General features: G+C 40.0%; 1 long non-coding RNA gene across 3 annotated transcripts in view; it reads left to right on the plus strand.

The window, feature by feature from the left end:
• Positions 1-26826, plus strand: part of LOC143659184 (uncharacterized) — a 38624-nt gene extending 11798 nt beyond the window's left edge. The window contains exons 2-4 of one of the 3 annotated variants that reach the window (XR_013163470.1): positions 19661-19769; positions 23865-24001; positions 25864-26826. This is a non-coding gene — a long non-coding RNA (uncharacterized LOC143659184). Of the gene's footprint in view, positions 1-18432; positions 19770-23864; positions 24002-25863 lie in introns of those variants that run through there. The other 2 variants (XR_013163469.1, XR_013163471.1) reach the window with 2 other exon arrangements.
• Positions 26827-27222: the final 396 nt, after the last annotated feature.

Below are 27222 nucleotides of genomic sequence, written 5' to 3' on the forward strand. Positions count from 1 at the left end.
TTATCTGATATGTCGTTTCCAAATATTGTCTCCCATTGTGTAGCCTGTCTTTCTACTTTCTTGATGAAGTTCTTTGATGCACAAAAGTGTTTAATTTTGAGGAGCTCCCATTTATTTCTTTCTTCAGTGCTCTTGCTTTAGGTTTAAGGTTCATAAAACCGCCTCCAATTGTAAGATTCATAAGATATCTCCCTACATTTTCCTCTAACTGTTTTATAGTCTTACACCTAATGTTTAGATCTTTGATCCATTTTGAGTTAACTTTTGTATACGGTGTGAGATACGGGTCCTCTTTCATTCTTTTGCATATGGATATCAAGTTCTCTAGGCACCATTTATTGAAGAGACTGTTCTGTCCCAGAACAGCCTTATCAAAGATCAAATGTCCATAGATGAGAGGGTCTATATCTGAGCACTCTATTCGATTCCATTGGTCGATATATCTGTCTTTATGCCAGTACCATGCTGTTTTGACCACTGTGGCTTCATAATATGCCTTAAAGTCCGGCAGCGTGAGACCTCCAGCTTCGTTTTTTTTTTCCTCAAGGTACTTTTAGCAATTCGGGGCACCGTGCCCTACCAGATAAATTTGCTTAATGGTTTTTCTATTTCTGAAAAATAAGTTGTTGGGATTTTGATTGGTATTGCATTGAATCTGTAAATCAATTTAGGTAGGATTGACATCTTAACTATATTTAGTCTTCCAATCCATGAACACGGTATGCCCTTCCATCTATTTAGGTCTTCTGTGATTTCTTTTAACAGTTTTTTGTAGTTTTCTTTATATAGGTTTTTTGTCTCTTTAGTTAAATTTATTCCTAGGTATTTTATTCTTTTAGTTGCAATTGTAAATGGAATTCGTTTCTTGATTACCCCCTCAGCTTGTTCATTGCTAGTGTATAGAAATGCTACAGATTTTTGAATGTTGATCTTGTAACCTGCTGCTTTGCTGTACTCATTTATTAGCTCTAGTAGTTTTGTTGTGGATTTTTCCGGGTTTTCGACATATAGTATCATATCGTCTGCAAACAGTGATAGTTTTACTTCTTCATTTCCAATTTTGATGCCTTGTATTTCTTTTTCTTGTCTAATTGCTCTGGCTAGAACCTCCAACACGATGTTGAATAATAGTGGTGATAGTGGACATCCTTGTCTTGTTCCTGATCTTAGGGGGAAAGTTTTCAATTTTTCCCCATTGAGGATAATATTAGCTGTAGGTTTTCAATATATTCCCTCTATCATTTTAAGGAAGTTCCCTTGTATTCCTATGTTTTGAAGTGTTTTCAACAGGAAAGGATGTTGAATCTTGTCAGATGCCTTCTCTGCATCAATTGAGATGATCATGTGATTTTTCTGCTTTGATTTGTTGATATGGTGTATTACATTAATTGATTTTCTTATGTTGAACCACCCTTGCATACCTGGGATGAATCCTACTTGGTCATGATGTATAATTCTTTTAATGTGTTGTTGGATTCGATTTGCTATAATTTTGTTGAGGATTTTTGCATCTATATTCATTAGAGAGATTGGTCTGTAGTTTTCTTTTTTTGTAATATCTTTGCCTGGTTTTGGTATGAGGGTGATGTTGGCTTCATAGAATGAATTAGGTAGCTTTCCCTCCACTTCGATTTTTTTGAAGGGTTTGAGGAGAATTGGTACTAATTCTTTCTGGAATGTTTGGTAGAATTCACATGTGAAGCCGTCTGGTCCTGGACTTTTCTTTTTGGGAAGCTTTTGAATGACTGATTCATTTTCTTTACTTGTGATTGGTTTGTTGAGGTCATCTATTTCTTCTTGAGTCAAAGTTGGTTGTTCATGCCTTTCCAGGAACCCGTCCATTTCATCTATATTGTTGTATTTATTAGCGTAAAGTTGTTCATAGTATCCTGTTATTACCTCCTTTATTTCTGTGAGGTCAGTGGTTATGTCTCCTCTTCCATTTCTGATCTTATTTATTTGCGTCCTCTCTCTTCTTCTTTTTGTCAATCTTGCTAAGGGCCCATCAATCTTATTGATTTTCTCATAGAACCAACTTCTGATCTTATTGATATTCTCTATTGTTTTCATGTTTTCAATTTCATTTATTTCTGCTCTAATCTTTGTTATTTCTTTCCTTTTGCTTGCTTTGGGGTTAGTTTGCTGTTCTTTCTCCAGTTCTTCCAAGTGGACAGTTAATTCCTGCATTTTTGCCTTTTCTTCTTTTCTGATGTAGGCATTTAGGGCAATAAATTTCCCTCTTAACACTGCCTTTGCTGCGTCCCATAGGTTTTGATATGTTGTGTTTTTGTTTTCATTCACCTCGAGATATTTACTAATTTCTCTTGCAATTCTTCCTTCACCCGCTCGTTGTTTAAGAGTGTGTTGTTGAGCCTCCATGTATTTGTGAATTTTCTGGCACTCTGCCTTTTATTGATTTCCAACTTCATTCCTTTATGATCTGAGAAAGTGTTGTGTATGATTTCAATCTTTTTGAATTTGTTAAGACGTGCTTTGTGACCCAGCATATGGTCTATCTTTGAGAATGATCCATGAGCACTTGAAAAAAAGGTGTATCCTGCTGTTGTGGGATGTAATGTCCTATAAATGTCTGTTAAGCCTAGCTCATTTATTGTAATATTCAAATTTTCTATTTCTTTATTGATCATCTGTCTAGATGTTCTGTCCATTGATGAGAGTGGGGAATTGAAGTCTCCAACTATTATGGTATATGTGTCTATTTCCCTTTTCAGTGATTGCAGTGTATTCCTCACGTATTTTGGGGCCTTCTGGTTCGGTGCATAAATATTTGTGATTGTTATGTCTTCTTGTATAATTGTTCCTTTTATTAATACACAGTGTCCTTCTTTTTCTCTTTTAACTGTTTTACATTTGAAGTCTAATTTGTTGGATATTGGTATAGCTACTCCTGCTCTTTTCTGGTTGTTATTTGCATGAAATATCTTTTCCCAACCTTTCACTTTCAACCTATGTTTATCTTTGGGTCTAAGATGTGTTTCCTGTAGGCAGCATATAGAAGGATCCTGTTTTTTAATCCATTCTGTCAGCCTGTGTCTTTTGATTGGGGAATTCAGTCCATTAACATTTAGTGTTATTACTGTTTGGATAATATTTTCCTCTACCATTTTGGCTTTTGTATTATATATATCATATCTGATTTTTCTTCTTTCTGCACTCTTCTCCATACCTCTCTCTTCTGTCTTTTCATATCTGACTCTAGTGCTCCCTTTAGTATTTCTTGCAGAGCTGGCCTGTTGGTCACAAATTCTCTCAGTGACTTTTTGTCTGAAAATGTTTTAATTTCTCTCTCATTTTTGAAGGACAATTTTGCTGGATATAGAAGTCTTGGTTGGCAGTTTTTCTCTTTTAGTAATTTAAATATATCATCCCACTGTCTTCTAGCTTCCATGGTTTCTGCTGAGAAATCTACACATAGTCTTATTGGGTTTCCCTTGTATAGATGGATTGTTTTTCTCTTACTGCTTTCAAGATCCTCTCTTTCTCTTTGACCTCTGACATTCTAACTAGTAAGTGTCTTGGAGAATGCCTATTTGGGTCTATTCTCTTTGGGGTGTGCTGTACTTCTTGGATCTGTAATTTTAGGTCTTTCATAAGAGTTGGGAAATTTTCAGTGATAATTTCTTCCATTAGTTTTTCTCCTCCTTTTCCCTTCTCTTCTCCTTCTGGGACACCCACAACACGTATATTTGTGCGCTTCATATTGTCATTCAGTTCCCTGATCCCCTGCTCAAGTTTTTCCATTCTTTTCCCTATAGTTTCTGTTTCTTTTTGTAATTCAGATGTTCCATCCTCCAGTTCACTAATTGTAGCCTCTGTCTCTTTAAATCTACCATTGTAGGTATCCATTGTTTTTTCCATCTTTTCTTCTTTGTCCTTCAATCCCATAAGTTCTGTGATTTGTTTTTTCAGACTTTCTATTTCTTCTTTTTGTTCAGCCCATGTCTTCTTCATGTCCTCCTTCAATTTATTGATTTGGTTTTTGAAGAGGTTTTCCATTTCTCTTCGTATATTCAGAATTAGTTGTCTCAGCTCCTGTATCTCATTTGAACTATTGGTTTGTTCCTTTGACTGAGCCATATCTTTAATTTTCCTGGTGTGATCTGTTATTTTTTGCTGGCGTCTGCGCATTTAATCAGATTTCCCTGGGTGTGGGACCCAGTAGGTTGAAAGATTTTCCTGTGAAATCTCTGGGCTCTGTTTTTCTTATCCTGCCCAGTATGTGGCGCTCGTCTGTCTGCGGGTCCCACCAGTAAAAGATGCTGTGGCTCCTTTAACTTTGGAAGACTTTTGCTGTGGGGGAGGGTCGCCAGCCGAAGTGGCTTGGGGGAGTGCCGCTCCAAATCTCCCAGCCCGCCCGGGAATCCGTGCGTGGGGGGGCGGGGAGCGCCGGCTGCTGCGACTTGGGGGAGTGCCGATCCAAATCTCCCAGCTGGCCCGGGAATCCGCGCGTGAGGGTGGCTCTAGCCACCGCCGCTTGGGGAGTGCCGATCCAAATCTCCCAGCCGGCCCGGGAATCCACGCGTGGGGTGGGGGGCGCCGGCCGCTGCGGCTTGAGGGGACTGTCTGTCCAAATCTCCTAGCCAGCCCGGGAATCCGCGTGTGGAAGGGCGCCGGCTGCCGCGGCTTGAGGGGACCACCTGTCCAAATCTCCCAGCCGGCCCGGGAAGGAGGGAGGGAGGGGCTCTGGCCGTCAGCTGCCATGGCCCGGGGAAGCACGCGCCCCTCGGGGATCTCACCGCAGCAGTTTCTCCCAGCCAGTTCAGCCGTTCCAGAATGGGGTACGCTGTCTTTTTGGTCTCTGTCGTGGCTCCGGGAGCTGTTCTGTACCGTTTCTGTTTCTTTAGTAGCTGTTCTGGAGGAGGAACTAAGACCCGCGCATCTTACTAAGCCGCCATCTTCTCCGGAAGTCTCCCGAGGTATTTTCTTGCTAGAAGACCTGTACAGAGCTATGACCACCGTCTCCATCTTCAGTCCATTGCGGTTGCCTTGTGAACTTCCCGACTCTCCTCTTTTTGCATTCTCTAAATTCCCCTTTTAAAGAGCCATTCCGTTCCTGGTGTATTGCATTCTGGCAGCTAGCAAACTAGAACATATTAAGAAACATAAATCAAAATGCAATTTTAAAGCAACAAAGATTAAAAATATGTGAGGAGAAAATTGGTAGAGCTGAAAGGAGAAAAAATACCAATCCACAGTTGTACTTGGTGAGTTTAAACTTCACTCTAACCAACTGATAGAACCACAAGAAAGAAAATAAGCAGATAAGGAAGAACTGAATAACACCCATCAATCAACAGGATCTAATATATATTTATAGAACAGCTTGTCTAACAATATCAGTATATGCACTTTCCAAGCACTTCTGGAACATTTAGCAAGATATATTATATACTGGAAGATGGCGGCTTAGTAAGACGCGCGGGTCTTAGTTCCTCCTCCAGAAAAGCAACTAAAGAAACAGAAACAATACGAAACAGCTCCCGGAGTCACGACAGAGACCAAAAAGACAGCGTACCCCATTCTGGAACGGCTGAACGGGCAGGGAGAATCCGCTGCGGTGAGATACCCAAGAGGCGCACGTTTTCCCGGCCGGGGCGGCTGGCGACTGGGGTCCCCTCCACGCACGTGGCTCCCCAGTCTGACTGGGAACGTTGGATAGCGGGGCCCTCCCGTCACACTTGGCGTCTCGGGCCAGCTGGGCAATTTGGACCGGCACTCCCCCAAGCCGTGGCGGCCAGCGACCCCCGCCTCCACGCGCGGTTTCCCGGCCAACTGCCCCGCAGACAGACGAGCGCCACGAGCGCCACCTACTGGGCAGGAAAAGAAAAACAGAGCCCAGAGATTTCACAGAAAAAGCTTTCAACCAGCTGGGTCCCACACCCAGGGAAATCTGATCAAATGCCCAGACACCAGCAGAAAATAATGGATGACGCTCGGAAAATTGAAGATAAGGCCCAGTCAAAGGAACAAACCAATAGTTCAAATGAGATACAGGAGCTGAGACAACTAATGCTGAATATACGAACAGAAATGGAAAAACTCTTCAAAAACCAAATCAATAAATTGAGGGAGGACATGAAGAAGACATGGGCTGAACAAAAAGAAGAAATAGAAAATCTGAAAAAACAAATCACAGAACTTATGGGAGTGAAGGACAAAGAAGAAAAAATGGAATAAACAATGGATACCTACAATGGTAGATCTAAAGAGACAGAAGCTACAATTAGTGAACTGGAGGATGGAACATCTGAATTACAAAAAGAAACAGAAACTATAGGGAAAAGAATGGAAAAACTTGAGCAGGGGATCAGGGAACTGAATGACAATATGAAGCGCACAAATATACGTGTTGTGGGTGTCCCAGAAGGAGAAGAGAAGGGAAAAGGAGGAGAAAAACTAATGGAAGAAATTATCACTGAAAATTTTCCAACTCTTATGAAAGACCTGAAATTACAGATCCAAGAAGTGCAGCGCACCGCAAAGAGAATAGACCTAAATAGGCGTTCTCCAAGACATTTACTAGTTAGAATGTCAGAGGTCAAAGAGAAAGAGAGGATCTTGAAAGCAGCAAGAGAAAAACAATCCATCTATACAAGGGAAACCCAATAAGACTATGTGTAGATTTCTCAGCAGAAACCATGGAAGCTAGAAGACAGTGGGATGATATATTTAAATTACTAAAAGAGAAAAACTGCCAACCAAGACTCCTATATCCATCAAAATTGTCCTTCAAAAATGAAGGAGAAATTAAAACATTTATAGACAAAAAGTCACTGAGAGAATTTGTGACCAAGAGACCAGCTCTGCAAGAAATACTAAAGGGAGCACTAGAGTCAGATACGAAAAGACAGAAGAGAGAGGTATGGAGTAAAGTGTAGAAAGAGGAAAAATCAGATATGATATATATAATACAAAAGCCAAAATGGTAGAGGAAAATATTATCCAAACAGTAATAACACTAAATGTTAATGGACTGAATTTCCCAATCAAAAGACATAGAATGGCAGAATGGATTACGACCCAGCAATACCACTGCTAGGTATCTACTCAAAGGACTTAAGGGCAAAGACACAGATGGACATTTGCACACCAGTGTTTATAGCAGCATTATCTACAGTTGCAAAGAGATGGAAACAGCCAAAATGTCCATCAACAGATGAGTGGCTAAACAAACTGTGGCATATACCTACGATGGAATATTATGCAGCTTTAAGACAGACTAAACTTATGAAGCATGTAATAACATGGATGGACCTAGAGAACATTATGCTGAGTGAGTCTAGCCAAAAACTAAAGGACAAATACTGTATGGTCCCACTGATGTGAACCGACATTCGAGAATCAGCTTGGAATATATCATTGGTAACAGAGACCAGCAGGAGTTAGAAACAGGGTAAGATAATGGGTAATTGGAGCTGAAGGGATACAAACTGTGCAACAGGACTAGATACAAAAACTCAAAAATGGACAGCACAATAATACCTAAGTGTAATGTAACTATGTTGGAACACTGAATGAAGCTGCACCTGAAATATGGTTTTTTGTTTGTTTGTTTGTTTGTATCTTTTGTTTTTGTTTTTTTTTCTTTTTCCTTTTTATATGTATATATTTTTTATTAGTATTATTTTAATTCTCTTCTCTATATTAACATTCTATATCTTTTTCTGCTGTTTTGCTAGTTCTTTTCCTAAATCGATGCAAATGTACTAAGAAATGATGATCATACATCTATGGGATGATACTAAGAATTACTGAGTGCATGTGTAGAATGGAATGATTTCTAAATGTTGTGTTAATTTCTTTTCTTTTTTTTGATTAATAAAAAAAAAGATATATTATATACTGGGTCATAAATCCATGACAAAACACAGCATAACAAAACTAGAAGTGTAGAAATCAGTGTATATTCACTGACCATAATGGAATAAAATAGAAATAAATAACAGAAAGATATAAGGAAATATCAAACCACATGGATATTAAACAAGACATTTCTAAGTAATTCATGAGTCAGAGATGAAATCTCAAGATCATAAAAAGTTACAGAGAAATAAATGAAAATGGAAATACAACAAACCAATATTTGTGGTTTGCAGCTAAAGCAATGTTAAGAGGGGGATTTATAGCACTAAATGCTTACGTTAGAAAAGAGTAAAGGTCTAAAATCAACAATAAGCTCCTACCTCAAGAAAGTAGAAAAAGATCAAAATAAACATAAAGCAAGCATAAATAATAAATATAAGAGCAGAAATTAATAAAATTGAAAACAGGAACCCGATAGAGCAGATTAATGAAAGAAAAAGCTGGTTCTTAGGGAAATTTTAAATAAAATTTATAAATCTAGCAAGACTGACAAAGATAAAAAGAGAGAATAAAATCAACAATATCGGGAATGAAAGGTGTTTTTTTGCTGCAGATGCTGCAGCCATTGTAAGGACATTAAGGGAATATTCACATATTTGACAGATAAAATGGACCAATTCCTCAAAAGCAAAAACTACCAGAAGTTCACTCAACATAAAAGATTATCTGAATAGTCCTCAAATCATTACAGAAATTGAATTTGTCACTAAAAAGCTCTAGAAAACGAAATCTCTGGGCCCAGATTGTTTCACCAGAGAATACTAGCAAACATTTAAAGAAGAATTAGCACCAATTTTCTCAATCTCTTCCATAAAATAGAGAACACTTTCCAACTCATTCTATAAGGTCAGTATTACCTTGACAGCAAAATTAAAAATCTTCACAAAAAAGGAAAGAAAGAAAGAATAGGAAAATTAGACAGACTCTCTCATAAACTTAGATGCAGAAATCCTCAGTAAAATATTAGCAAATCAAATCCAGTAATGTGTAAAAAGAATTATATACCACAACAAAGTGAGATTTATTCTAGGTATGCAAAGCTGGTTCAGTAGAACAGATAACCCAGAAATAGCCCCACATAAATATGCCCAACAGATTTTTTTTTAGGGTAGTTGTTAAATCAATTTTTTTTTTTTTTTAGTGCATGGTCCAGGAATCGAACCCGGGTCTCCCTCATGAAAGGCGAGCACTCTACCGCTGAACTACCCGTGCACCCTCCAAATCATTTTTTAATGGTTGTGGTAGAGCCCATTGTCCTCATTAAGTACCTCAAGGCATTAAGCACCTCTTTTTTTTTTTCGCATATCCATTTATTAAACAAGAACTCCTTCATGACAATTTAATACGATATTTATCAGCGATTTAGTGTTGGGAAAATTATTTCCCTCTACATACAAAAATACAGATTTGAACACTATGAAAACAATAAGGACAAGTACCATGAAAAAATTAGTCCTTCAAAAGAAAGTAAAGGGCAACGTGAGGCTTTGTCTGTTGTCAGGGACAAATAAAAAGAAGCCAAATTTTGGGGGCCCCCAAAAACACTCCAGATGGACAGAGTCAAACCCGAGAAGCAATCGGAACTAGGTGTCCCCCTCGCAGGAACAGTTTGAGGAGATAGGATGGGAGTTCTGAGTAACAACAGCATAAACCGAAGTTCACACAGAAGGTCCCACAGCTGTACCTTAAAACCAATAAAAAGAAATTGCCTTAGCATTGCTCCCAGAGTACCATTTGGGGAAGTATCCATGAGTAATCACATTGGAAAGATTTATGACTTGGCCATCTGACTTGTCTTCTTTTGCTATAAAATAACTACATAATCTGGCCCTTCAAGAGGACAAAAAATGGTACCATGTTTTTTCCGTAACTCTGATATCTTCATTTTGCAATGGCTCACCTACTTCACTCAAGACTTTTTCCTTGGCCAGACACATCTATTTGTCCTGCAGATGGAGAGCAGGAAGAGCAGCTAGAGAGTGTTACCTGTGTCTTGATATCAACCTTCTTATTGCAAAGAATCTATTTCTAGGGCCAAAACCCTAGAAAGGGCCACTGAACTGACCCAGAGCACCCACAAACCCATCTGAAGTCTGAGTGGAAGGACTGCCTGGCAGCCTGGCTGGCTGGGCAATGGGAGGCAGGCAGTGAGGTTCCTGGGACATGCCTAAGCTCACCCTGGGAAGCACCAAGCCTGAGAATACCCTCCTGCTTGCCAGCATGCAACAGTGGGGAAGGAGCCAGAAACAGGCCTGTCATCATTTTAAACCAAAGAAGTGGAAGACAGCATTGATAATATTCTTTTATTTTTAAAAATGCAACAACTTTCCTCTTACTGTTTGAAGTGTGCCATGCCCTTCAAATGGAGCAAAGGGTACAAAATGTCAAATGCAATTATACTGATTAATTGTTATTTCACAGAAATGTACACTCACTCTCAGACTATTTAAATAAGCAGAAAAAGATGTTAGGCAGAAAGCAACATAGAAGAGACAGGGAAAGCCAGTTGCTTTTCGTTTTGTTTTGTTTTTTAAACATACGTACGAAGTTAAAGGGGAAATGGCCAAACCTCAAAACCAGCATTGCTAAAAGCAATATCAAATCTAAAACCATGCTACAAAAATAATGTTATCTGGTTTAACTAAATGTACATCTTTTTTTCAATTTCATGATTGACAAGAGTGCTTCTGTGACACATGGACAGCACCAGAGGTGAAGTGATTATTATTTGTCTTAAAATACACAAAGATAGAACTACCTACTTTAGAAAAAAAATATGGTCATATCTATAATAAATAGTTTACTGTTTTGCCATGGGTTCCTGAGCCCCTACAAACTTCAGCATATACAAATAACTTCAATCCCTAGCATTTTCTCAAAGGGAACCACATTAAACAAAATCAAGTTATGAGAAACACTGATTTTATCCAAATAGATTAATTTTACTGTGGGGCAGGATTTGAAAACTCATTTTAAATGGGTTGTGGCCTGAAGAGTTGGAAGCAGGTGGCCCCCACCATGGGCCTGAGCCGGCAGGAGGCTCTCCCTGCCCTCCCTCTCCTGCAGGAACCTGCTATCCTTGAGCCCTGGGACCAGCCAGGTCTCCCTTCAAGCCCCGAAGGCTTGCCTCTCTCTCTTCTGCACAGAGAGGAATGGAACACAGAAACTTGGGAAATCTATTCTGAAAAGGTAGCAAGGCAAAAGCAGGGCCCTCAGAGGGAAGCCGCTCACTAGTCATGCTTGGCCCCACCTGAGGTGGGCATCAAGTGACCCCCCTACCATTCTCATTTTCCAGACCATTCCTTAGGGTTGCTTTTCTAATCAAAGGCGGTATTTCCTACTAGGGAGAAAAGCATGCTCTTAACAGTTACTTAAATATAACCAAGAATGTGGTACTAAGGAAGATTATATAAATTCAAATATTCATGGTAAAAGGACTATCTTTTTTAAAAAAAATTTTAATTATGAAATATATATACAAAAAAGCAATAAATTTCCAAATACATTTTAACAAGTAGTTATAGAACAGATTCTAAAGTTGGTATGGGTTACAGGGCTACGATTTTTTGGTTTTTCTTCTAAATGCTTTAAGACACTGGAGACCAACAGAAATATCAATATAATAATTCAGCAGTCATACTCATTTGTTAATTCCTGTCTTCTCTGTTATACTCTTCCTTCTCTTTGACTAACATATATACATAAAAAACAATACATTTCAAAGTACATTGCAACAATTAGTTGTAGAACAGATTTCAGAGTTTGGCATGGCTACAGTTCTACAATTTTAGGTTTTTATTTCTAGCTGCTCTAAGGTACTGGAGGCTAAAAGAAATAACAGTAAAATGATTCAGCACACATACTCATTTGCTAAACCTGACCTTCTCTGTATAACTCCACTATCACTTTTGTTCTTTCTCCCACACTTTAGGGGTATTTGGGCTATACCCATTCTAACTTTTTCATGTTGGAAGGGGCTGTCAATAGTATGGGATAAGAAGATGGAACTAGTTGATGTTCTGGAAGGCCTAGCCCCTCTGCATTTCAGTACTTATCTGGTCCAGAGACCCATTTGGAGGTTGTAGGTTTTGGAGAGTTACCCTAGTACGTGGAACAACTGTAGAATCTTATATAATGCCTTAGGTATTCTTTACTATTGGCAGGAATGGTTTTGGTTGCGGTTTGGCAAGTTATGATAGGTAGCAATGTCTAACTGAAGCATGCATAACAGTGACCTCCAGTGTAGCCTCTCAACTCTATTTGGACTCTCTCAGACACTGATACCTTATTTGTTACACTTCTTTTCCCCATTTGGTCAGGATGGCATTGTTGATTCCACAGTGCCAGGGCCAGGCTCATCCCTGGGGGTCATCTCCCAAGTAGCCAGGGAGATTTTTACCCCTGAATGTCATGTCCCAAGTAGGAGGGGGGGCAATGGTTTCACTTGCAGAGTTGGGCTTAGAGAGAGAAAGGCTACATCTGAGCAACAAAAGAGGTCCTCTGGAGGTGACTCTTAGGCATACCTATAGGTAGGCTAAGTTTCTCCACTACATACATAAGCTTCACAAAAGCAAGCATCAATATCAAGAGCTTGGCCTATTGATTTGGGTGTTCCCTATTGTTTAGCACAGTATTTGGGGTTTCCCTGGTAATAAAGTTTAATAGGTCCATAATTTTCCTCCCATCCCTCAAGGGGGTTGCCAGTACTTTTTGCTTATCTGCTTAAAATGCTCTGGGATATATCCAGGCATTATATTAAGCAATACGAGATTAAAGGCTCTCATTCTTATTCTGCGCTCCCTGTATTTGGATTGTTTAAATAATCAATCCAAATAGGTTGAGTTGGATTATGTGCTATAGAAAACTTAGGTTCTGGACATAATTAAACTTTCTTCCTTTTGTTAAAAAATTTTTAATTAAATTAATTTAACATTTTGATTAAATAAAAATTCCCAGAATAAGTTTGTTAATTAAACAGAATGTTTGGTAAATCGTTAATCTTAAAGTATATCAATATTCAAGAAGAAGGTTATTGCTACCAAATTTGAATTAAAACTTTAGAGTAAACTCTAAAAAACCATAAAAAGATATGAATTTTCAAATGAATGCAGAATGGCTATTATCTTTAAAAAAAAAAAAAAAGGAAACTAACAAGTCCTGAAAAGGGTGAAGAGAAATAGGAACCCTCCTTGTCTGTTATTGTCAGTGGGAATGTTAAACAGTGCAGCTACTGTGCAAAAATAGTTTGGTGGTTCCTCAAAGAGTTAAACATAGACCTACTGTATGACCCTGCTTTACCACTTCTAAGTATATACCCAAGAGAATTGAAACATGGATTCAAACAGATTAACAAGCCAATATTTGTAGAATTAATCATAATTGCCAAAAGATGGCAGCAACCCAAGTGTCCATCAGCAGAGGAATGGATAAGCAAAATGCGGTATATATAATGGATATTCAGCAATAAAGGGAATGAAGTACTTACACATGTTACACCATGAACTTTGAAGATATCATGGTGATGGGAAAAGGTCTGACACAAAAGTATAGATTTTGTATGACTTGTGTGAAATAACTAGATTATGAAAATTCATAGTAGATTCCAGGTTACCAGGGATGTGGGTGGAGAAGAAATGGGAGTCATTGCTTAAGGGGCACAGTTTCTTTTGAGGCAATGGATAAATTTTATTAATGGATAATGGTGATAGCAGTATAATATTGTGAATGTAATTAACACTGAGATCTACACTTAAACTACATAAAATAGGAAATTTTATGGTGCGTGGATGGTTCCACAACAAAAGAAAATCCCTCACAGAATTGTACAACAGAGTGAACCCTGATATAATTATGATAGTATTGGTTTATCAATTTTAATAAATATACAACACTAAGAGAAAACCTTGGAGGTGAGGGGTAAACATATGGGAATTCTGTACTTTCTGCATAATTGTTATGTAAACCTCTCACTGCTCTAAAAAAACTTTTAATTTTAATTAAAAGGAAGATTAACTAACATGAACTGCAACATGTTTAAGAAATATATCTATCCACATTTATGTATTCAATTCCTTCCTCCCACCACAGAATTAATGCCATGTTGTATTTCACTTAGGCTGGGAACCCATATGTTTTAGTTTGGAAGTTGCCGGAATGCAATATACCAGAAACGGAACGGCTTTTAAAAAGGGAAATGTATTAAGTTGCAAGTTTTAAGGCTGTGAAAATGTCCAATTTAAGTCACCAGCAAGAGGTTACCTTCATTCAAGAAAGGCTAATGAAATTTGGAATTTCTTTCTCAACTGAGAGGGCACTTGGAGATGTCTGCTAGCTTTCTCTCCTGGCTTCTTTTTCATGAAGCTCCCCTGAGGGTGTTTTCCTTCTTTATCTCCAGAGGTTGCTGGTTGTGTGGACTCTGTTGGTTCTGATTGTTCTCAAACTTTTCCAAAACGGTTCCCTCTTTTAAGGGCTCCTTGAGTGGGTGGAGACACATCTCCATGGAAACCATCTTATAAAACGTTACCACCCACAATTGAGTGGGTACGTCTCTATGGAAACAATAAAAAAGATCCTACATGTGCTTGTTTGAAATGATGTACGTACCCTAGAAAAGCCATGTTTTAATCCTAATCCCATTTTGTAAAGGCAGCTATTTCTTCTAATCCCTATTCAGTATTGTGTGTTTGAAACTGTAATTAGATCATCTCCCTGGAGATGTGATTTGATCAAGAGTGGTTGTTAGGCTGGATTAAGTGGAGGCTTGTCTCCACCCATTTGGGTGGGTCTTGATTAGTTTCTGAAGTCCTTTAAAAGAGGAAACATTTTGGAGAAAGAGCAATTCAGAGACAACAGAGCAGAACAACATAGCCACGAGAAGCAGAGTCTTTCAGCCAGCGACCTTTGGAGATGAAGAAGGAAAATGCCTCCCAGGGAGCTTCGTGAAAGGAAGCCAGGAGAGAAAGCTAGCAGATGATGCCATACGCCCTTCCAGCTGAGAAAGAAGCCCTGACTGTGTTCGCCATGTGCCTTCTCACTTGAGAGAGAAACTTTGAACTTCATCAGCCTTCTTGAGCCAAGGTATCTTTCCCTGGATGCCTTAGATTGGATATTTCTATAGACTTGTTTTAATTGGGACATTTTCTCAGCCTTAGAACTGTAAACTAGCAACTTACTAAATTCCTTTTTTTAAAGCCATTCCGTTTCTGGTATATTGCATTCCGGCAGCTAGCAAACTAGAACCTTAGGGATGCAAGGGTAGTTCAGTGGTAGAATTCTTGCCTGCTATGCAGAGACCTGGGTTCGATTCCCAACACATGCACTTCCCTAAAAACAAACAAACCAAAAATTCAATAAATGGTGCTGCAATAACAGGAAACTCACATGGAAAAAGAATGAAATATGACCCCCACCATATTGAATGAGGATTAAAGGACATGGCTTTTCTGGGGTACACAACAGATTCAAGCTGGCACACTATCTTATATTTCATTGGTTTCCATGCAATCCATGACAGTGAAGTGGGAGACTTTTTCTGAAGCTTAGAATATGTTAAAAATTGGCAGGAAGTGGGTGCAAGGGTAGTTCAGTGGTAGAATCCTCGCCTGCCATGTGAGAGGCTGAGGTTCCATTCTTGGCCCATGTACTTCCCCCAAACAAACACACAAAAATTCAACAAGTGGTGCTGCAACAACGGGATATTCAGATGGAAAAGGAATGAAATGTGGCCCTGGACATACAGCATACAAAAAAAGAAAAAAAAATTGGCAGGTAGTAGAGTGATGGCAGCCACCAGCTAAGAGAACATTTACTCCCTTTCCTCTGGCCTCAGGGCCTTAAGGTGATTATGCCTCAAGAGAGAAATCAAAATACTTTGTGATCTTCAGAGGATATTTAGAGGTTGACTCTGTAGCTTCAGTGGCTTCATCTAGAAAGCTGGAAGTGGTTGATCGCCCATCAGGAAAGAAATCAAACTTCTTGGTATCCTACAGAGGCCCTTTACTGAGTGACTCTGCAGCCTCAATGGCTTTGACCACCAAGCTGGAGGTGGTTTATACCATTATCCGGTAAGAAGTCTGGAGCTGGGGTCGGGGAAGCCACAGCCAGGGAAAGCAAGGCTGAGAAAAGCAGCACTTTCCAGAGCATGGTGACTGCGGGGATGGCCAGAGTTGAGAGGAGGGATGCAGACAGAGAGGAGGCCCCCCAGAGGGGATCAGGAATGAACTCTTGATATACACAACAACTTGAATCTCAAGAAAATGGTGCTGAGTAACAACAACAACAAAAAAGCTAATCTCAAAAGGTTACACATAGTTTTGCTGATCCTTGGCACTTATGGTCACTTGGTTTAAATAAAAGTGGGCCTGCAGAGCAGCAGAGATAGGATATCTTTTCAATAAATGGCATTGGGTCAATTGGCTATTTATTGCAAAAAAATGACACTGAACCCCAAACTCACATTCTACACAAAACAATACCAGATCAATAGTAAATCTAAATGTAAAAGGCAAAACAGCAAAGCTTTCAGAAGACATAGAATATCTTAATGACCTTGTGGTAGGCTAGGATTTCTTTAATCAGACACAAAGACGATGTTCATAAAGGAAAAGTTTGATAAAATGGACTTATAAAAATTATGATTTAGTTCATCATTAAGAGAATGAAAAGATAAGTCACAGAGTGAGAGAAAATAATGTCAAGACAACCAACAGCAGGCTTGTATCCAGAATATATAAAGAATTCATAAAGATGAATAAGAAAAAGACAGCCAACTCAATAGAAAATAGGCAAGAGACGAATAAGTGCATTACCAAAATCACAAATCACAACAAAAGGAGATCCAAAAGGCCAATAAGTGTATGAAAAGGGGCTTGAACTCATTAATATCAAGGATGTGCAAACTATAATCACAACCCAATAATATTGTATTTCCAGATTGACTAAAATTACAAAGTCATACAAGACAGAATACTGGTGAAGCTGCGGTGGAATGAGAAGGCTCATACACTGCTCCTGGGAATGTCAGTGGGTCTGGAACCCTGTCTGGTAGCATCTGCTAACGCTGAGCCCAATGACCTGTCAGTTGCAAGACTAGGAGTATGTGATCCTTGTTTTAAAATGGCATATAGAAGTTGGTAAAATTGACAGCTGGTATTGAATGGAAGCCATCAGTTGGGATACTTAGCTGAAAAAAAATTCAGTCTAAATCTGGAAAATGCAGCCTGCCTGCTTATTGCAGCTTATAGTAAAATTTGACAGGAAAGAGATAAGTTCAGAACTGAACTCTTGGGTACAAAGAAACGAGAAACTGATGGTCTAGAAAATTTTGGGCTTCCAGAAAGGGAACTAGTGCCCCATGTGAAGATTTCACCAAATGTGGAAACTGTCAGCCATTCAGAAAAAGCCAGGATTGGAGATGGAGTTGTCCAGGAAGGATTTGGGGAAAGTCCTATTGTCTGATGGATATGATCCCACTATACTGCATAGAAGACCACCAAGAATGTTGTGCGATCTGTATAATTGGAACCACTGCCAATCTGGACTAAAATGGACAGAAAAGGGACAAATGGATTGAAAAATAACTTCAAAGACAAAACTATGGAAGGTAAGGTCTGAAGCCAATAAACTTTAGGCCAGGAGAGTGGACCCACTCTTGCACTTGAAGAGAGTGCACTTGCCCTGAAGTGCACTTCTTGGCCTTCAGACTCAATGTTCAGGAAGAGTTTGGTTGCCTCAGGCCTCACAGAGGTTGGAGCACATTCCTTGGGAATTGGGAAGAACCTTGCTGCTGCCCCATTGTACTGAGGGTGTTGAGTAAGTGCCCCAGAGAGGGTAGAGAGCCCAGGTGCTGCCCATGTTTGGAGAGGGTGGAGCTGAGAAAAAGGTGGTCTCCCCAATGTCTGCCAAGGTTGCAGCCAACACCCCAGTGTTTGCAGAGAGCAGGGCCCCTGCATAGGCCCTTGGAAGGGGTGGGACTGCTGCTTTCTAAAGCCCTGAGGATAAATGGCTCAGACCTTGCAATCTAATGGAGTTTGCCCTGCAGGTTTTCAGAACTGTTTGGCTCTGGTGACCCCTGTGTGCCTTCCAGTTTCTCCATATGGAAGTTATAATATTTGTCTCATAACTGTCCTTCCTTTGTATATTGGTAGCAGATAACTTGTTCTAAGTTTTACAGGTCCAGAGCCAGGGGAGAATGTTACCTTAGGACAGACCATGCTGATGGCATACTTTGATGAGATTTTCTACTGTTTCTGACTTTGTATTGTATATGTGCTGTTACTGATATGGTTTAAGGCTTTTTTCATTGTAATAGAATGAATGTGTTTAGTATATGGAAATAACATGTCTTTTGGGGGTCCAGAGGGTGGAATGTGCTACTTTGAAACTGTTTTGTACCCCAGAAAAGCCGTGTTTCTTAATCCTAATATAATATAATATAATATAATATAATATAATATAATATAATATAATATAATATAATATAATATAATATAATATAATATGATATAATATCATATAATATGATATAATATAAAGTGCATGGGCCAGGAATCAAACCCAGCTTTCCTGCATGACAGACAAGAATTCTACGACTGATCTACCCTTGACCCCCCACTACCCCCCTTTTGAGAAACAGTTTTTGGCCTGCTCCTGGCCTTAGTAGAGACTGGACGCTTAACCATGGGCCACCAAGTTGCTGTGAGACCTGATTTACCTATTGTGGTAGTTAGGTTCAGGTGTCAACTTGGCTAGGTGAAGGTGCCTAGTTCTATTGCTGTGGACATGAGCCAATGGTACGTGAACTTCAATCTGTTCCTGATTACATCTGCAGTCTGCTAGGAGGCATGCCTGCTGCAATGAATGATGTTTGGTTGAATTGGCTGGTGCTTAAATGAGAGAGCTCAACGTAGCACAGCCCAAGCAGCTCAGCATACCTCATCTCAGCACTCGCAGCTCAACCCAGGCCTTTGGAAATGCAGAAAGGAATCACCCCAGGGAAAGTTGTTGGAATCCAGAAGCCTGGAGAGAAGGCCAGCAGAGATTGCCCTGTGCCTTCCTACGTAAGAAAGAACCTCAGTTGAAAGTTAGCTGCTTTTCCTCTGAAGAACTATACATTAACTAAACAAATCCCCTTTTATTGAAAGCCAATCCATCTCTGGTGTGTTGCATTCTGGCAGTTGGCAAACTAGAACACCTATCATAGCTGGGTGTTGCCTGACCTAGCAAGCCATAAAGTTGGGTGGGATCTTTTTTTATTGTTTCCATGTAGATGTGACCCACCCAATTGTGGGTGGTACCTTTTGAGTAGGTGATTTTCGTGGAGATGTATCTCTGCCCATTCAAGGTGGATCTTAATCTGCCTACTAGAATCCTTTACGAGGGAACCATTTTGGAAAGAGCAGCAGAGCCGACAGAGCCGATACAAGACTCAGACATTTGGAGATGACAAAAAAGAAAATGCTCATGGGGAAGCTATTTGAAATGAGAGGCCAAAGACCTGAGAAGACACCAGTCCCATGCTTTCCCAGCTGACAGAGGTGTTTCTGACTATTGGCCTTTCTTAAGTCACAGATGTGATATCATTGCTTGAGCAAATAAACACGTTCCCAGGAACCTGGTATGCAGCTAGGGATCTGGCAAATGCTTTTTTCTCAATAGCTGTTAGTAAGGACCAGCAGAAACTGTTTGCACTAAGCTGGCAAAGCCAGCAGTATACTTTCACTGTCCTACCTCAGGGGTATATCAACTCTCCAATCCTATGTCATAATCTTGTTTACAGGGACCTTGATTGTTTCTCCATCCCACAAGATACCTCACTGGTACATTATGTTGATACCATGTTAATTGGACCTAGTGAGCAAGAAGTAGTACCTACTCTAGACTTATTGGTAAGTCATTTTCATGTCAGGGAATGGGAGATAAATTCAACAAAAATACAGGGTTTTTCCATCTCAGTGAAATTTCTAGGTGTCCAGTGGTGCGGGACGCGTTGATATCCCTTCTAAGATAAAGGATAAGCTGTTGCATCTGGCCCCTCATACAACCAAAAAAAGAAGCACAATGCCTAATTGGCCTCTTTGGATTTTCGAGACAATGTGTCTCTTATTTGGGTATGCTAGGTCCAGGCTGCTATGCAAGTTGCTCTGCCACTCAGGCCATATGATCCAGCAGATCCAATGATGCTGGATGTGTCAGTGGCAAATAGAGATGCTGTCTGGAGCCTTTGGCAGGTCCTACAGGAGAATCACAATGGCATTTAGGATTTTCAAGTAAAGCCTTAACCTTCCTTTGCATATAACTACTCTCCTTTTTTTTTTTTTTGCATGCTGTGTAGTGGGGGGTCGCATTTCATTCTTTTTTCTATGTATCATTTGTTGAACTGTTTTTTTTGGGGGGCGGGGTATTGGGGAGGAAATGCATGGGCCAGGAATCGAAATTGGATCTCCTGCATGACAGGCAAAAATTCCACCAATGATGTACCCTTAACCCCCTACTACCCCCCTTTTGAGAAACAGTTTTTGGCTTGCTCCTGGGCCTTAGTAGAGACTGGACGCTTAACCATGGGCCATCAAATTGCCATGAGATCTGAGTTGCCTATCATGAGCTGGGTGTCGTCTGACCCACCAAGCCATAAAGTTGGGTATGCACAGCAGCACTCCATCATAAAATGGAAATGGTATATGAGAGATAGGGCTGAATAGGTCCTGAAGGCACAAGTAAATTACATGAGGAAGTTGTCCAAAGCCTATGGCCCCCACTCCTGCCACATTATCTTCTCTTTCCCAGTCCAGAGCTATGGCCTCTTGGGGAGTTCCTTATATTCAATTAACTGAGGAAGAGAAAACTTGGACCTGGTTTATAAATGGCTCTGCATGATATGCAGGTGCCACCTGAAAGTGGACAGCTGTAGCACTACAGTGCCTTTCTGAGATGTTCTTGAAGGACAGTGGTGAGGGGAAATACTCCCTGTGAGCGGAACTTCGAAGAAAGTACCTGGTTGCTCGTTTTGCTTGGAAGCAGAACTGACCAGAGGTGCTTTTGTATACTATCTCATGGACTGTTGCTAATTGTTTGGCTGCATGGTCAGTGATTTGGAAGACACATGATTACAAAATTGGTGACAGAGAGGCCTGAGGAAGAGGAGTGTGGGTATACATTTCTGAATGGGCAAAAAACATGAAGATATTTGTGTCCCATGTGAATACTCACCAGAGGGTAAGTTCAACAGGGGAAAGTTTTAATAATCAAGTGGATAAGAGGCCCCGTTCTTTGGATACAAGTCAGCCTCTTTCCCCAGTCACTCCTGCCATTGCCCAATGGGCGCATGAACCAAGTGGTCATGGTGATAGGGATTCAGGTTATGCATGGGCTCAGCAACATGGACTTCCACTCATCAAAGCTGATCTAGCTACAGCCACTGCTGAGTGCCCAGTCTGTCAGCAGCAGAAACCCACTCTCAGTCCCTGATATGACACCATTCCTTGAAGTGACCAGCCTGCTACATAGTGACAGGTTGATTATATTGGATGGCTTCCATCATGAAAGGGTCAGTAATTTGTTTCAATTGGAATAGACACATACTCTGGATATGGGTTTTCCTTCCCTGCAGGCAATGCTTCTGCCAAAACTACCATCCATGGACTTACAGAATGCCTTATCTACTGTCATGGTATTCTTTACAGCACTGCTTCTGATTAAGGAACCCACCTCACAGCAAATGAAATGCAAGAATGGGCATATGCTCAAGGAATTCTCAGGTTTTACCGTATTTCTCATCACCCAGAGGCAGCTCTGTTGAAAGAACGGTAGAATCGCCTTTTTTTTGTTTTTTAATCTCACCACAGTTTTATTTTAAAGAACTATGGTATCCAATATTTTTCTATGAGGGACATGAATCAAATTTGTTCCAGAAGTTTATGGAACAGACATTTGATCTGCTGATTGGAAAATATGTAACTACAATGGATGTCTACTTGTAGGTCCCAAAGGGAAAATGACAAATCACCAATGAGTACCACTTTGGCCTGTCTCTTGAGGATGGTAGCTTTTCTTTAATAAAAGAAAAAAGACAAAATATGCACATGCAATACACATGTGATGGAATATTGCACAGTTGTAAGACAGAATAAAGTCACGAAGCATGGAACAACTGTATGAACCTTGAGTGAAATTAGCGAGAAACAAAAGGACAAATACTGTATGGTCTTTCTATATGAACTAATGCTAATGAGTGAACTTTGAGAGTTAAAGTTAAGAACACAGGTTGTCAGGAGATAGAAAGAGGGTAGAGATTGGGCATTTGGTGCTGAAGGGCTATACAGACTGCAACAGGACTGATCATAAAAATTCAGAAATGGAGAGCAAATTACTACCTGATGGTAGTGCAATAATAAAAGTACACTGAATGAAAAAAAAGATAATTACAGATTCATATGAAGTTGTAAGAAATAACATAGAGATATTCTGTTTATTCTTAACCCAGTTTACCCCTAATGTTAACATCTTGCAAAACTATAGTACATTATCCAACCATGACATTAAAATCACAGATCTTATTCAGAGTTGCCCAATTTTACATGTACTTATGTGTGTGTTTGTGCATGTGTGTGTGTATACAACCAGTTCTAGGCAATTTTATCACACATGTAGGTTCATGCATTCACCGTTGCAGTTAAGATACAGGACAATTCCAAACCACAAGGTCCCTTATGTGACTCTTTTATAGCCATACCCACCGATTTCCCTAACCACATCCCTAATCTCTGACAGCCACTATTTTTCCCCCATTTCTATAATTTTGTCATTTCAAGAATGTTACATAAATGAAATCATATGTATGTAACCTTTTGGGATGAACTTTTTTCAAACAGCATAATTCCCATGAGATTCATCCAAGTTATCAGGTATGTCAATAGTTTCTCCCTTTTTATTGCTGAGTAGTATTCCATGGGATGAGTCTATACATCTAATACATTACTACAGTTTGTTTAGACATTCAACCATTGAGGAACATTTGGATTGCTTTCGGTGTTTAGCTATTATAAATAAAGTGGCTATGATCATTATATACAGAAAAAATGCACATACAAAAAATTGGAATAGTTCAGAAAGACATATTATGAAATGTTATATTCTTCTTCTTGGATGAGGAGGGGGTTTCCTTAAGTCATTGCCCAGATTTTGTCTCTCATGAATTTCTCTGCAGCTGTATTTTTAGTGCTTGTTATCTTATCTTTTCAGATGAGAAGCATTCATTGTTCCAACTGTTCCATTCTTCCCAGTCTCATTATTGCTTCATCTGAAAGGAGTTTATTTCTACGTAAATCTTGCTTTGACAGAAAGATGACAGATGAATGAATGCTAATCAAATGCTTGTTTTAAAAACATTTCCCTAATACTGAACCTTTATTTCTGGGTGATTTTCAGAATTGCCATCTGGTAGGATGACATTTTTTAAGCTGTTAAGAAATGGAGTTATTTGGTATAAGAGTGTTGTATGTGTTAGTTTTGGCCATTGGCTAAACTGAAGTTAAAATCAGAAATGATAAGATTGCAGACATAAAATCAGAGTTAAGCTCAGCTGCTGAAAAAATAATAGCAATTAAAATGTAGATCAGTCCAACTTAAATTAGAATATATTGGAGTCCAATGTCATGGAAGTGAAGTACTCCCTCTATTGGTATTTATTAATATATGAGGTTCTAATGTTCAGGGTAAGTCAGAAATAGAAATTGGGATTAATCTGTTTAACACATGCAGAACAAATGGTAATACCATGAAGTGGTTTTTCTCCCTTTTTAGGGAGAAACCAAAAAGGTTTCCTAGCCAAATACTCAGTAGCTTCCAGGAATAGGAAACCTGGAAATCTACTGTACCAATAAAGTGCCAAGACTGACAGTAACAAAATCAAGGAATTGCAACCATAGGAAGGAAAAATGTTCAGGCACATCCAAATGACTACTCTTTACCCTCCTTCTTTCTAGAAGACAAAGTCCAATTCATCTGGGGTTTTATATTGATGCATTTGATCCTATGCTAGCTCCAGCCACAGGTACCCCTGTTGTAGGGGGACCAACCCATCAAGAAGGCATGAATATTACTGAGGAAATACACAATGCAGGTATGTAGCAACCAGTCCTTCAGGCTATTAATTACATAAGTAAATATGCTGAAGTCTCATACCTGCAGTGGGTCTTTTCTATTCCATGTTATTGCAGACTTTATTTTTGCATAAACTATTATAGCTATAAATGATATGGCCAGGCTAATAAAGGATAGAGTCATTTAGAAACATGTTTAGACCTGACTGTTTTGTACCTAAATATGCTAAGAAATTTTGAAAAAACTTCCTTGTGTCTATTCAAACATTTACTAAACACAAGTGGACACAGTTCCTTATGTCTGTATTGTTTGAAGGTAGATTAAGATCAAAAGACAACAACAAGTAGTTATAATTAATTCTAATATTAAGAGATTGGTTCCCCTGGAGTTGGAAGTTTGGAGTTATCTCTGGAAGCTATTTCAAAGTAGGACACTATCTTGGGTTCTTTCATATAGGGTAAGTCTAGTACTAGAGCTTGTTTGTAGGAGAGCGCCAATATGGGGATATTGGAAGATGAGTGATTGGCCAAAAGAATAGCAAAGTGAATTCTAGATCATCAAGGGTGGCTTCAAGGTGTTATTGACTCCAAACTCATGCTTGTTTGAAGTTTCCACTTGTCAGAAATCTTCTGGTTTTAAGGCTACTTTAAATGACTTTTCATTCCAAAATTTAAACAATTACCATTTGATGCTTCAGTATCCATCTCATGAGATTGGGGTGTGGATAGGAGCATAGAGACCCCAGATTGAAAGTTCCAGGGCTATAGGAAACCCTTGAGTATCAGGGACAGAAATGGACATTGAGAAATGCTAGAACTTTGCACAGTACAGGAATGGAATGCTTATCTATGAGATCTGACAGTAGCAAGAGAGTCTCATAATCTTTAGACATTGCTAATGATCCTTGGGTTGATGTCCAGAGATTCTGGGAGTTTGCTTAATCCTCTGCTTTGCTTCCCAACGACACCTCTTAGAGCAGGGGATGGTAACCTTGAACACTTAGATGAGGCATTGGTCATTCCTGTCCTTCTCTTTCCCACTGCAGTATTCTTTTATTCCAAAAGACTGTTTCTCATGACATTGGCTATTAGACACATAAAGCAATTTGCTTTAACTAATTTATAGGATGGCAGTAGTTTGAAACGTCAGTATTTTTGTTTTGTTGTGTTGTGTTTTACTTCTGAGTTATGCTAAAGGCACAGGATTAGTCACTGGAAATGAGAGACACAAATCATCAGAAGGAGGAATCACAGATATATGCAGGAACTGATGGAAATGTGCATTAATACACTTGCTCATTGCAGTTTTGCACAGTGCATTGAACTGTCTATTGCTAGTAAGCGAACATACAATGAACAACTGTAATGGCATTGAGCATATCATGCACTATAAAGTAATATCAGTAAACCATTAGGCATATTTCCCCATGTTTCCAGACTTAATGGCTACTCAAAATATTATTCTCAGATACTTGTTTTCTCAAATACTAGTTTGTTCAGATGACACTGAAAGAGGCAGGTTAACTTTGCTCAGAATAACTACTGAAGTATAATTTCTCTTAAATTTAATCTGAGCCCCTCTAAAACCCTTTCCTTAGTCTATCCAGAAAGTCTGAAAGTTATGTTTGTTTTGTTAGTTGAACAGGGAAGACTTATTTTTTTCCCCTAAAGGTTTCTTTCAACCCTCCTCTGGGTCAGTGTTTTAACTTAAATTCATGGCCAAGTAGATGACATGCAAGGGACTTCTGACAGTGGATAACTGCATAAAATAAAATGAATCTTGTTTTTACATTGGCATGTTGTCTCTCTGTCCAGGTGGGACTCTCACTGAAATTCATAGCTAGGGTCTTTTCTGAGGTTTTCTCTTACTTTGTTCTCCCAGGGCTGCTGTCAACACTGGATCTTGTTGAAGTCAATCCTCAGTTGGCTACTTCAGAGGAAGAGGTGAAGGCTACATCTAGCCTGGTAGTGGATGTGATTGCTTCAAGTTGTGGTCAAACAAAGGAGGGAGGACACATTGTCTGTGACCAACTCCCTACTCCCACTTCACCAGATGAATCAGAAAGTGAAGGATGTGTGAGAATTTAGGAAAAACTGTGATTGACAGTTATTTCAAGATGGGCATTCCAGAGCTGCAAGACTTTTGAGGGGACAGATACTAAATGGTTAAGTAGGACCATATTGCCCTAATTTGCATTTTCCTAACTGTAATGTCTCCTGTCCATTTTGGTGACCAATAATATTACCTTACACCTATTTAGATTTTTGCAGTTTTCAAGGGGTTAGTATGTTGGAGTACTATGTAAATTAAAATATATCATGAACAGGTTCCTGGAAAATGTCAGAATAGGATAGGTGAAGTTCACCCCTGCTCCAAGTAACTGCTAGAGAAGTGACAGGAAGACGACCAAGACAGTGATTCCAGGGTGTAAGTGACCTGGGAGGGTCACTTCTACACCACAGAGGGAGGCTCTGGTTGAAAAGCAGAAGAATTGAGACGCAGAGAACTGGAGACTTTCCAGCTAGTGCAAATAGATTAGTACACCCCTTTCCAAATGGAGGCCAGCTGTTCTCAGGAATGCACAGACAGGGAGATGGGGACAAGGATGTAAGCCAAGCTGTGTTCCTTGAAAGCGCTATCCTCATGTGTGCCACCTCCACGCTGCGACCTGTGACTCCCCTACACCCCGTGCACTGAACCCCATCACCCATTCCCCCACCATGGTCCAGGCATCCTCTCCCCAACCCCCCTCCCCGCACACCCCTACCCTCCCCGCAACCCTGCAGGCACGCCATTCTGACCCACCTCTTCCGTGCAAGCGCAGTCTCTCCCGGCCCCTCCCAAGATCCGCGCACCCAAGACCCACACACCCACTGCACCTCAGCTCCCCTACTCCGCACGTGTCCACCCTTGCCCTGCCTCCCAGCATGGTGCATGGGGAGGGGCACAACAGTGTGGTGATGGGTGGCAGTGCAGATATATGCACAGGTTGGGGACGCTACACTGGTGCCTGTGAGCAAGGGGCGCAGGTCATGGGGTTGTGGAGGTGCGGTGTGGGGAAGAAAGGAAAGAAGTGCCTTTCTCTCACACCAGGTAGGTGCTCTCATGTGCATCGGTGCTACATAGCCCCCTCCCTGCACAGGATTGCATCTCTGCCCCATCCCACCCCCCCCCCAGCACCTACTCACCCGCGTCAGGGACCTACCCACCTGACACCACCCACTCCTGACACACGTTCTG

The sequence above is a fragment of the Tamandua tetradactyla genome, chromosome 16, assembly GCF_023851605.1.
Source record: "Tamandua tetradactyla isolate mTamTet1 chromosome 16, mTamTet1.pri, whole genome shotgun sequence".
Classification (NCBI taxonomy): Eukaryota; Metazoa; Chordata; class Mammalia; order Pilosa; family Myrmecophagidae; genus Tamandua; species Tamandua tetradactyla.